The sequence below is a fragment of the Rhinoderma darwinii genome, chromosome 2 (assembly GCF_050947455.1).
Source record: "Rhinoderma darwinii isolate aRhiDar2 chromosome 2, aRhiDar2.hap1, whole genome shotgun sequence".
Lineage (NCBI taxonomy): Eukaryota > Metazoa > Chordata > Amphibia > Anura > Rhinodermatidae > Rhinoderma > Rhinoderma darwinii.
In genome coordinates this window covers 154,545,533-154,559,022 of record NC_134688.1, presented here as the reverse complement: position 1 = coordinate 154,559,022, position 13,490 = coordinate 154,545,533, and positions in this window count along the sequence as shown.

The following is a 13,490-nucleotide window of genomic DNA, read 5'->3' as shown; positions in this document are numbered from 1 at the left end:
CTGTTTTGGTGTAACTTGGATAATGGATAGCAAGATTGGAGGTTTTCTTCAGTGCACAGTTTGTCATATGTATACACGACTGGAGCCGGAGTTCCAGGGTGAATATCTCTGTGGCAGATGTGAGCATGTTGTTCACCTGGAAGCTCGTATTAGAGATCTGGAGGAGCAGAATGCAACACTGAGGAGGATAGACAATTTTGAGCGGAGCTTGCTGCTCACAGAGCATGCAGTTAGTGGGTTAGAACTGGAGGGTGAAGACATGGGTGAGCAGGATCAGGTAAGTAGCTGGGTTAATGTAGTTAGGGGCAGTAGAAAGGGGTCAAAGACAAGGAAGGCCGATCCGGTTTCTGGCATTCCAAGCAAAATTGCCAGGTTGGGTGATGATGCGAGGGTGTCAGTCTCAGAAAAGGCAGCCCTAGTGGATACTGATCTCCCTAACAGCCGGGAGAACAGCCCAGCTAGTAGTCGGCGGGATGGTAATGCAGGCAAGCCAAGACAATTGATAGTTGTAGGGGATTCTATAATCAGGAAGACGGATAGAATAATTTGTCGCCAAGACCGCCTCAACCGAATGGTTTGCTGTCTCCCTGGTGCCAGGGTTCGGCATGTGGTGGAACGGGTGGACAAATTGCTGGGAGGGGCTGGTGATGATCCAGCTGTCGTGGTCCATGTCGGTACCAACGACAGAATAAATGGTAGGTGGAGGAGCCTTAAGAATAATTTTAAAGAACTAGGCTACAAGCTGAAGGGAAGGACCTCCAAGGTTGTATTCTCAGGAATACTGCCTGTGCCATGCGCATCACAGGAAAGACAGCGGGAGCTTAGGGAGTTAAATGCATGGCTGAAGTCTTGGTGTAGAGGAGAAGGATTTGGGTTCCTAGAGCACTGGGCTGACTTTTCATTGGGGTACAAACTGTATTCTGCAGATGATTTGCACCTAAATGGAAGGGGGTCCGCTGTGCTGGGGGAGAGAATTCTAGCTGGGGTGGCGGAGTATTTAAACTAGGGCTGAGGAGGGAGGTCAATGTAGAAAAAAAAGGGGTAGCCAGGTTAGAGAGGGGTCAGACTATATTGGTGGGGGGAGAAACAGAATGTGGGGAGAGGACTAGACAACAAGATAAGGAGATCCTTTCGTTACAAAACATCAGTGTAAATAAAAAGGACCGATTAATGTCAAATCACATTTCTGATAATAAAAGTGAAAAACTGACAGGCAAGTTAAAGTGTATGTTCACAAATGCCAGAAGTCTAGCAAGCAAAATGGGGGAGCTGGAGGCCTTGATACTGGAAGAAAATATAGATATAGTTGGTGTTGCTGAAACATGGCTGGACTCTTCACATGACTGGGCTGTAAATCTACAGGGTTTTACACTTTTTCGTAAAGACAGGACAAATAGGAAAGGTGGTGGTGTATGTCTGTATGTGAGAAGTGATATGAAGGCGAGTGTGAAAGAGACAATAGTGGGTGAAGACTGTGAGGAGGTTGAAACCTTGTGGGTGGAACTAGAAAGGGAGGTAAACACTGAAAAAATTACTTTTGGTGTAATCTATAGACCCCCCAATATAACTGAGGAGATGGAAGGTCAGATATATAAACAGATGGAGCGGGCTGCACAGGCGGGTACTGTAGTGATAATGGGAGATTTTAATTTCCGGGATATTAATTGGTGTCATGGTTCGGCTTCAACTGCAAAGGGGAGACATTTCCTCAACCTGTTGCAGGAAAATTTTATGGGCCAGTTTGTGGAAGACCCGACTAGAGGTGAAGCTCTGTTGGATCTGGTCATTTCTAATAATGCAGATCTTGTTGGGAATGTCAATGTTCGTGAAAACCTCGGTAACAGTGATCATAATATAGTTACATTTTACCTATACTGTAAAAAACAAACGCAGGCTGGGAGGGCAAAAACATTTAATTTTAAGAAAGCCAATTTCCCCAGGATGAGGGCTGCAATTCAGGATATAGACTGGGAAGAACTAATGTCAAATAATGGAACAAATGATAAATGGGAGATTTTCAAATCTACTTTGAGTTATTATAGTGCAAAATTTATTCCTACAGGTAATAAGTATAAACGACTCAAATTAAACCCCACATGGCTTACACCTTCTGTGAAAGGGGCAATACATGACAAAAAAAGGGCATTTAAAAAATACAAATCTGAGGGTACAGCTGTAGCCTTTGTAAAATATAAAGAGCTTAATAAAATCTGTAAAAATGTAATAAAATTAGCAAAAATACAAAATGAAAGGCAGGTGGCCAAGGATAGTAAAACAAATCCTAAAAAATTCTTCAAGCATATAAATGCAAAAAAGCCAAGGTCTGAACATGTAGGACCCCTAGATAATGGTAATGGGGAGTTGATCACAGGGGATCAAGAGAAGGCAGAGTTACTAAATGGGTTCTTTAGCTCTGTATATACAACAGAAGAAAGAGCAGCTGATGTAGCCGGTGCCAGTGCTGTTAATATATCAGTTGATATACTGAATTGGATGAATGTAGAGATGGTCCAAGCTAAATTAAATAAAATAAATGTGCACAAGGCTCCGGGACCAGATGGGTTACACCCTAGAATTCTTAAAGAGCTTAGTTCAGTTATTTCTGTCCCCCTTTTCATAATATTCAGAGAATCTCTAGTGACAGGTATAGTGCCAAGGGACTGGCGCAGGGCAAATGTGGTGCCTATTTTCAAAAAGGGCTCTAGGTCTTCCCCGGGTAATTATAGACCAGTAAGCTTAACATCCATCGTGGGGAAAATGTTTGAGGGGCTATTGAGGGACTATATACAGGATTATGTGACAATAAATAGCATTATAAGTGACAGCCAGCACGGTTTTACTAAGGACAGAAGTTGTCAAACTAACCTAATCTGTTTTTATGAAGAGGTGAGCAGAAGTCTAGACAGAGGGGCCGCTGTGGATTTAGTGTTTTTGGACTTTGCAAAGGCATTTGACACTGTCCCCCATAGACGCCTAATGGGTAAATTAAGGACTATAGGTTTAGAAAATATAGTTTGTAATTGGATTGAGAATTGGCTCAAGGACCGTATCCAGAGGGTTGTGGTCAATGATTCCTTCTCTGAATGGTCCCCGGTTATAAGTGGTGTACCCCAGGGTTCAGTGCTGGGACCACTATTATTCAACTTATTTATTAATGATATAGAGGAAGGGATTAATAGCACTATTTCTATTTTTGCAGATGACACCAAGCTATGTAATATAGTTCAGACTATGGAAGATGTTCATGAATTACAGGCAGATTTAAACAAACTAAGTGTTTGGGCGTCCACTTGGCAAATGAAGTTTAATGTAGATAAATGTAAAGTTATGCATCTTGGTACCAACAACCTGCATGCATCATATGTCCTAGGGGGCGCTACACTGGCGGATTCACTTGTTGAGAAGGATCTGGGTGTACTTGTAAATCATAAACTCAATAACAGCATGCAGTGTCAATCAGCTGCTTCAAAGGCCAGCAGGATATTGTCGTGTATTAAAAGAGGCATGGACTCGCGGGACAGGGATGTAATAATGCCACTTTACAAAGCATTAGTGAGGCCTCATCTAGAATATGCAGTTCAGTTCTGGGCTCCAGTTCATAGAAAGGATGCCCTGGAGTTGGAAAAAATACAAAGAAGAGCAACGAAGCTAATAAGGGGCATGGAGAATTTAAGTTATGAGGAAAGATTGAAAGAATTAAACCTATTTAGCCTTGAAAAAAGACGACTAAGGGGGGACATGATTAACTTATATAAATATATTAATGGCACATACAAAAAATATGGTGAAATCCTGTTCCTTGTAAAACCCCCTCAAAAAACAAGGGGGCACTCCCTCCGTCTGGAGAAAAAAAGGTTCAAGCTGCAGAGGCGACAAGGCTTCTTTACAGTGAGAACTGTGAATTTATGGAATAGCCTACCGCAGGAGCTGGTCACAGCAGGGACAGTAGATGGCTTTAAAAAAGGGTTAGATAATTTCCTAGAACAAAAAAATATTAGCTCCTATGTGTAGAAATTTTTCCTTCCCTTTTCCCTTCCCTTGGTTGAACTTGATGGACATGTGTCTTTTTTCAGCCGTACTAACTATGTAACAAATGTTGTGGTTATTTTTTTCTTTATTCCTTGTAAAAATGTAAAATGTCTATGCTTTTTCAGAAAAAAAGTCGATTTTCATTTTCACTGCCTAATTCCACTAAATTCTGCAAAAAAACTGTGTGGTCAAAATGCTAACTAAACTTCTAGATAAATTCCTTGAGAGGTGTAGTTTCCAAAATGGGTTCACTTTTGGGGGGTTTCCCCTGTTTTGGACCCTCCAGGGTGTTGCAAACGCGACATGGAACCAAAAACCAATCCAGCAAAATCCGTGCTCCAAACTCCAAATGGCGCTCCTTCCCTTCTGAGCCCTGCTGTGGGTCAAATCAGCAGTTTATTACCACATATGGGATATTGCCATTATCGGGAGACATTGCTTTACAAATGTTGGGGTGATTTTCTTCATTATTCCTCGTAAATATTAAAAATGTCTATGATTTTTCAGAAAAAGTAGATTTTCATTTTTACAGACTAATTCTAATAAATGTAACAAAAAACCTCTGTGGTCAAAATGCTAACTATACACCTAGATAAATTCCTTGAGGGGTGTAGTTTCCAAAATGGGGTAATTTTTGGGGTGTTTCCACTGTTTTGGCTACACAAGACCTCTTCAAACCTGACAAGGTGCCTAAAATATATTCCAAAAAAAAGGAGGCCCAAAATCCACTGGGTGCTTCTTTGCTTCTGGGGCTGGTGTTTCAGTCCATTAGAACACTAGGGCCACATGTGGGATATTTCTAAAAACTGCAGAATCCGGGCAATAAATATTGAGTTGCATTTCTCTGGTAAAACCTTCTGTGTTACAAAAAAAAATGTATTAGAAATGAATTTCGGCAAAAAAAATAAAATTTGTAAATTTCACCTCTACTTTGCTTTAAAAGGGTTAAAACACTTTGTGAATGCAGATTCGAATACTTTGAGGGGTGCAGTTTTCAAAATGGGGTGACTTTTGGGGATTTTCTAATATATAAGGCCCTTAAAGCCACCTTCAAACTGAACTGGTCCCAAAACGCACACGCTCATGTAAATCCGGCCTAATAATTAAGACTACTAAGTGCCAGAACAGTCAAGGGAGCGTACCAGCTATAGTTTCACCCATAAAGCAGCGCCTTATAGGTGTCAGTAAAACACTGACAGGCAATAATACACTGCAATACAGGAGTTTTGCAGTGTATTATAGAAGCGATAAATGATCACAGAGTCAAGTCCCCGAGGAGGTCTAAAAAAATAAAATAAAATAGAATTTAAAATGAAAAATCCACTTAAAAGGCAAGACTAGTAAAACGTAAAAAAATGCACGTATTGCTGCGTTTCTAACAACCCATATAATAAAGTTAAAATGTTATTAATATCGTACAGTGAAGGAAGTAAAAAAAATAATAAAAGTTAAATCAATAATAATATGTACCCCAAAATGTTACAATTGAAAAATATAACCTTTCTTGCAAAAAATAAGCCCTCATAATGCTACATTGATGGATAAATAAAAACGTTTTGGAACTTGGAATATGACAATGTGTACTTGCTGATTTTTTCTTTCCCGCTCTAAAAATGGATCATAGTTTTTTTTTTTTTTATCACATTTGTTTTTATTGAGTTTTTCAAATCGAACATACAAGTAAGCAGGAACTAAGCTTACTTACAAAACTTAACATAGTAAAAATAGAAATAAATTTACATAACTTAACATAACAAAGGTATCAGTACAATATCATAGCTTTGTGTACAATAAATCATTATGAACAATAAAACAATATGTAAGGGAATACATCAGGGAGTCTCAATGGTATTTTTGCACAATAATATATGGTTTGTATGTGTGAATATCCATAAATCTAGTGTATCGCATTACAATACTGGCTGGAGGTCCAAACATCCCACATGTTGTCAAATGAGCTTTTTTTATTTAAGGAAGAGGCGATCATAGATTCAAACCAGCAGTTGTTGTTTATTCCCTGAATAATTTCTGACAAGGATGGGATTTTATTGGTTTTCCAGTATTTTGCTATTTTGAATCTAGTCACTATAATAGTGTGTAGGATAACTGCTCTGTGAGTGCGATCATACTTGTCGGCACCAATTGCCAACAAGCATAATGGGGCATCTAGGATAATTGGGTATCCACATATATTTGACAGAAAACGACCCATTTTTCTCCACACTTCCAGGATATGTGGACACTTCCACCAGATGTGCAACATAGTGCCTGTATTACTACATCTCCAACACTCTTTTGATTCTTCGTAAAATTTATGAAGTTTCTCCGGGGTGAGGTACCATCTATACAAGAGTTTTCTGGCTGTTTCAATATGATTAGTACATCTGGAGATCGATGAGACAGCATAGAAGGCCGAGTTCCATTGATCTTCAGATATAGTGACCTCAAGATCATGTTCCCACTTTTGTTTGTATATATGCAAGTCATTTGGGAAGGAGTTTAGTAAAAATTTATAACATTGGGAGATATTACCTCTGGAGGATGAGTTATTTGCTAACCATTTGCTTAATTTGGATTCTGATGTTGGGAGAGGTTTGGGTATGGATGTCAGTGCATGCCTAATTTGTAGATATTTATAAAAGTCATGTTTCTGAATATTGTACATTTGGGCCAGAGTTTGGAAGGGTATCAGGATGTCATTTTCCCATAAATCGGACATGTGGAGTAATCCATTAGCCATCCAAGTAGAGATGTCAAGATCTGGAATGAGAGCCATCAGTAGTGCAATACTAGATTTCTCATAATCCGTAGAATACAGGCTATGTTTAATAACTAGGTGGTGCCATAACTCAGTGATTGCCCTTATTGTAGGATGTGTGGACCTCATATGGTTCCCAAATAAAGAGGAAGCAGATAGGGATATTGCTAATGAGTGCCTTCCCAATACAGATGATTCAATGGAAACCCAATGTTTAGAAGCATCCTGTGACCATAACGATTTTAATTGGTCGAATATAGCGGCTCTATAGTATTGTAATAAAGTGGGGCATCCCAATCCCCCCTCACGCATGGGTCTGTAAAGAATATCTGCTTTAACTCTTGATTTGGTTTTCCCCCATACGAATCTCATTAAGATGGATTGCAGTTTATTTATGAAAGCGTTTGTCACAAATATGGGAACATTCCTAAAAGTGTATAGAATCTTAGGAAGAGTTAACATTTTGATGGCAGCTATTCTACCTAACCAAGAAACACCGTGGTGTTTATAGTTATGTAGGTCCTCAATGATTTTCTTGTGGAGAGGAATATAATTTTGGTCAAACAATTTTGAGACTGGAAATGTTAGATTAACCCCTAGATAAGGCAGGGCGTCTTCCACCCATTTGAAGGGGAATGATGCTTTAAGTTGTGCTACCATTTTCTGGGAAAGCCCCATATTCAGAATTTGTGACTTAGAAGTGTTTATTTTGTAGTAAGACGCATTACTAAATTCTGATAAAACTTTACTTATTTCTGGAAGGGACGTGGTTGGGGAAGAGCATATTATTATTACATCATCCGCGAACAGACCTATACGGTGTTCCTTTTTCCCTATTGTGATTCCAGAAATTGAACTAGAAGACCTTATTTTCTCAGCCAGAGGTTCCATTAAAAGCGCAAAAATTAAAGGGGACATGGGACATCCCTGTCTAGTTCCATTTGTAATGTCAAAGCGTGAGGATAAAAATCCGGCTGAGTATACGGAGGCGGAAGGACCGGAGTATAGAGCTAAAATGGCTTTCCCAAACGGGCCCACTATTCCTATTTTATCCAGAACCGACTCTAGATAACCCCAATGGATCCTATCAAAGGCCTTCTCTGCATCTAATGATAGGAGCAGAGAAGGGGTGTTATGCGTTTCTGCATAGTGAAGGATGTTGATTAGTCTTCTAGTTCCATCTACCGTTTGTCTATTTTTAATAAATCCTACTTGATCAATATTGATTAGAGAAGGAAGGATATCAACCAGCCTGTTGGCCAACACTTTTGAATATATTTTCAAATCGCAATTTAGCAAAGAAATTGGTCTAAAATTTTCGGGTCTGTCAGGAGATTTACCTGGTTTCGGGAGGGTAATTATTAGTGCTTGTAGCATTTCTTTAGGAAAACGACCTGAAATAGTGGCCTGATTGAACATTGATACTAGGTGAGGGGCTATAATCTGAGAGAACTGTTTATAATATTCGTTTGTTAGACCGTCTGGTCCGGGAGATTTATTAATCTTGAGTTGTTTAATGACATTTTGTACCTCTGATACTGTGAATTGTGCATTAAGGAGTGTCATTTGATCACTCGGGATCGACGGTAAATTGACCGAATCTAGAAAGCCATCTATAAGTTGCTGCGTAGGTTGTTTGGTGAGAGGATCTTTGTTTAAATTGTATAAATGACCATAGTATTCAGCAAAGGCTTCAGCTATCCCCTGTGGGTTTAAGATTTTATCCCCAGATGGTTTAAAAATATAGGGTATTTTAGCCTTCGATGTTTTGTTTTTAAATTTGTTAGCTAACATCTTCCCAGCCTTATTACCCTGCCAGTAATAGATCATTCTGCTCCTTCTCAGGGCGTATTCACACTTGTGGTATAACAATTGGTGAAGTTGTGTTCTTAATTGTTTTAATTCGATTGTTAGACCTCTCGTGGTTCTCTTTTTATTAAGATCTTCTAATTTCTTAATTTTAAGCAACAATTCTTCTGTTTTAGCTAATCTTATTTTCTTTGCTGTTGCCGCAATTTTGATAAGGTGACCTCTGATTACTGCTTTGTGTGCACACCAGTTGTTAAAGGTGGACGTGTCATCCGGTTTATTAGTTTCGAAAAAGTCAGTCAACGCTTTGTTTATCTGTGCATTGTATTCCTCTTTGTTTAGTAAGGAGTTGTTTATGCGCCAGGGGGAGGTGGGAACTCGATTATATTGCTCATTAATAGAGATAGAGACTGGGGCGTGGTCCGACCAAGTGATTGTCCCGATGCTAGGGTTGATCACACGCTGGAGTAACCATTGGTCAGCAATAATAAAGTCAATTCTAGAATAGCATTTGTGGGGGTGAGAGAAAAAAGTATAATCTCTTTCTGAGGCATTACAAGTTCTCCATGTGTCATAGAGATTTCCCCTGAATAAAATGTTATAGATATCTGTGTTTTTTTCTTTTGGTTTGCTCCTACTCTTGTCTAATTGAGGAATCAGTACTTTATTGAAGTCCCCACATAGTATTAGGGAACCAAATTTATTATTCTCAATTCGTTTAAGTAGACGTTTGAGAAATCTGCCTTGATGCTTATTAGGAGCGTATAATGAGACCAAGGTGTATTTCTCATTGTTAATGAGGCACTGTATGATTACAAACCTATCACATTTATCATAAGTTACTTGTATAAGTTGAAAGGCCACAGAATTTTTGATAGCAATCAACGTCCCCTTTTTCTTGCCTGAGTTTGGGGTACAAAAAATATGGGGGAACTGTGCATTTTTAAGCCTGTGGATGTCTTTCTCCAAGAGGTGTGTCTCTTGTGCACATAACACATCACATTTCAGCATTTTACACTCTTTCCACATGAGAGAGCGTTTGAATGGACTATTAAGGCCCTTCACATTCAAAGATGATATTTTAAAGACCATTATACCCTAAGAAAGATCGATACTGTGTACTCTTGTAGCATACCTGAACTCTAAATATCTCCCCTACGTGAGTAATATTATGTGAGTGAGGACCACTCATCTCCGTTATTCCCCAACAAGAAAGACTATATGTACATAACGCATTTTTCTTATCAATCAGTAGTGATACCTTGTAACATAAAAACCTGAGAACACATATGAAAATATGTTCAAATATATCTAGCCAACTCCTTGTAAAGGAAGTTGGCCTCATGGGGGGGGGGAAGAGACACAACACGTGTAACATAAGTGCCTTCCTAGCCCACATGGTTATTTAAAGGCACAGTACAACCTGCAGCAATAAGATTATCAAAAAGAAAAAAAAAGGATATCAGACAACACCGTGAGTTCCTTATTCTGGATTCAACAGGGAGTCCAAAATTCTTGCTGGGTCATTCTCCTCTATATTCAATCAGATTGAATTCAGGGATTCTTAGGAGATCCAACCTGTGTCCATTCCTGGGATAATACCGGTGGTTTCTTTTTCGCCATCATTTGATGATCTCGAGGCTGAAAGTCGGGAAACCATTTTGCTAGAAGAGACGCTGCTTCTTTGGGTGTGTGAAGGACATGGGTGGCTCCATTTTTCGTGATGAGGAGCTTGACCGGGTAACCCCATTTATAGGGAATTTCTTGGTCACGTAGATGCTTTGTGAAAGGCGCAAATTCTCTTCTGCGATTCATCGTGGTTGGTGATAAATCTGCGTACAACGAGATGCCCACAAACCGCTCAGGGATGTCGTTATTTTTAAACGCCGACTTCAAGATGGCCTCTTTTGTTTGATAGAAATGGATTCTTGCCAGAACATCTCTCGGCGTTGTTTGCGGTAGATGTTTGGGTTTTGGCAATCTGTGTACTCTATCAATCATCAAATCTCTTTGATCCGCCTCTGGGATTAAAGCAGAAAAATAATCAATCAGGAACTCTCTGAGCTGCGCTGGCATGATGGATTCCGGTATACCGCGGAAACGAATGTTGTTCCTTCTGGAGCGGTCTTCCAAGTCAGCCAATTTTAATTTTACTGCTAGCATGTCTTCATCTGTCTCATTTTGAGCGTCCACTAAAGTATTAAAAGCAGAGGAAAATTCATCCATTTTTGTTTCAAGATGAGCTGTGCGATCACCAATATCTCTAATGTCCTTAGACAGTGTGGTAAAGGCAGTTTGGAAATCGTTTTGCATGGATGTCCTTAATTCTGACAATAGACTCCTCATATTAGATAAGGTGATGGCTGATTCCTCAGACGGGCTGCTTTCCCTAGATTTCCCCAGATTGGGCAGACTAGGAGGGAGAGAGACTGACCTGAAATCCAGTGCATACAGCTTGTCTGGTGTGCTTGAAGTTCCTTCCACACTTGGACTGCCTGCTGTGCAATGTGCTGCCTGGGAGAGGATAGGAGCTCCTAGGACCGGAGCGTTTTCCTGCAGAGTGTGGCCGGCGCCATTTTGTGAGTTTCCCGCCGGGGGATAGAAGGACGTGAGTTTAACCGGGGCAGCCGGTTTAGATCTTCCTCTCACCATCCCTGCTGCTTTGTGGCTACTTCAGGAGTCTCCAGGTATATTTTTGTGTCGGTATCCGACCTTTAAGGGTGGTTATGAGCCGCTTTATCTGAGGCTAGGAGAGGAGCTCAGACTTATGTGACTGCTCTCCTCGGCATCCGGACACGCCCCCCAAAATGGATCATAGTTAATCAATGAGTTATATGTACCCGAAATTGTATTATTTAGGAATACAGCTCCACCTTCGAAAAGCAAGCACTAAAACAATGTAGAGTGATATATGAAAAAATATGGCTTTCAGAATGCAGTGATGAAACATTTGCTGTGCACTGTAGGTCAAAATATCAGGCTTCCTTAAAGGGGTTGTCCGGTCAAAGGGTGGACACAGGGTGGCCACAGGGTAGTTTTTCACCCGACCCCGCATGTCGGCGCCGAAAGCAGATGGCTCCAGCCACAGTATAGCGTCCGCTCTGCTCTTATTTAAGTGAATAGGAGCAGAGTTGCAGTACTGAAGCCATCTGCTTCCAACACAGGCCACTACATAACATCCAGTGCCCAAAGGCAGTCGCAACAGCTGATCGGTGCGGGGTCCGAGTATCGAACCCCAACCGATTATTTACTGATGACCTATCCTGTAGATAGGTCATCAGTATGAAAAACCACCCCGTGCCGGGACAACCCCTTTAAGAAGTTAATATGGCAGAGTAGGAGGAAACTTGAATGATCCTTTTACTTCAATCATGCAGATGTCAGCTAGGGAGGAAATACAGTGATAGGTAGATAGATAGATAGATAGATAGATAGATAGATAGATAGATAGATAGATAGATAGATAGATAGATAGATAGATAGATAGATAGATAGAAATACACCAAGTCCAGCAGCACCGGCAGCGTGTGGGTGCAGGCTCTGAGGGACAGACCAAGTCCCAGATACACAGAAGTCAAAAAATGAGCAGCAACTCCAATAGTAAGGGTTAAAAAAGTGGGTACTTTTATTGCCCGTGCACGGGCAATAAAAGTAACCACTTTTTTCACCCTTACTATTGGAGTTGCTGCTCATTTTTTGACTTCTAGATGGATAGATAGATAGATGGAAAGATGGATGGATGGATGGATGGATGGATGGATGGATGGATGGACACACAGATAGATAGATAGATAGATAGATAGATAGATAGATAGATAGATAGATAGATAGATAGATAGATAGAAAATAAAGAACTGGGATTACTGCAATATCAGCATTATTACAAACAAGTAGTCTCCACTGTGTGAGAGGGGTGTGACCATGAGTGTATGTTCACACGGCTTATTTTCAGGCGTATTTCAGAGCGTAAAATGCTCATTTAATGCTCCAAAGTACACTTGAAATATACCTCCAAACAGTTTCCCATTGATTTAAATGGGAATTGCACGGTGTAGTTCACATGAGGTGTATTTCCATCGACACTACAGAAAACGTTTCAAAAATATGTCTCAAAATATGCTTTAACCCCTTCGCACACCCAGACGTGCTATTACGTCCGGGGACGGAGGGGGGGGGGATGTTTGGAGCGTGCTCCCACGCTGAGCACACTCCATATGCTGCGGGTGTCGTCTGTATTTTACAGCGGACACCTGGGACTAACAGCCGGGATCACTGATCCTGGCTGTTTGACCCCTCAAATGCTGTGGTCAATCGCGACCGCAGCATCTGAGGCATTTAAAAGAGGGGGCAGCCCCCTTTGACAGCTCATCGCCCCCAAGCAGTGAGATCAGTGGGTGACAATGGTTGTTATGGCAGCCCAGGGGCAAAATGAAGGCCCCCAGGGCTGCCTTGAATCTGCCTCTGTTAAGCCCTGCCTGTGGTAGGGCTTAACAGATTCCTGTAATAAATTTTGCTGATGCAAGTCCCTTAGGGGGCTAATAAAGTGTGTAAAAAAAGTGAAAAAAACTTTTTAGTAGTAAAAAAAATATTAAAGGTTAAAAAAAAAACCTTTTGCCATTTCTCCCTAAAGCAATATAAAAAAGTAAACTAAACTGGTATCGCTGCATCCATAAAAGTCTGAACTATTACAATATAGCGTTATTTGATGCGCACTGTGAACGCCGTAAAAAATAAAATATGTAAAATGCCAAAATTGCTGTTTTTTGGTCACCTTGGCTCTCAAACAAATGTAATAAAAAATGATCAAAACATTCTACGTACAAAAAAAATGGTACTGATAAAAACTACAGCTCGTCCCGCAAAAAAATAAGCCCTCACACGGCCCAATTAGTGA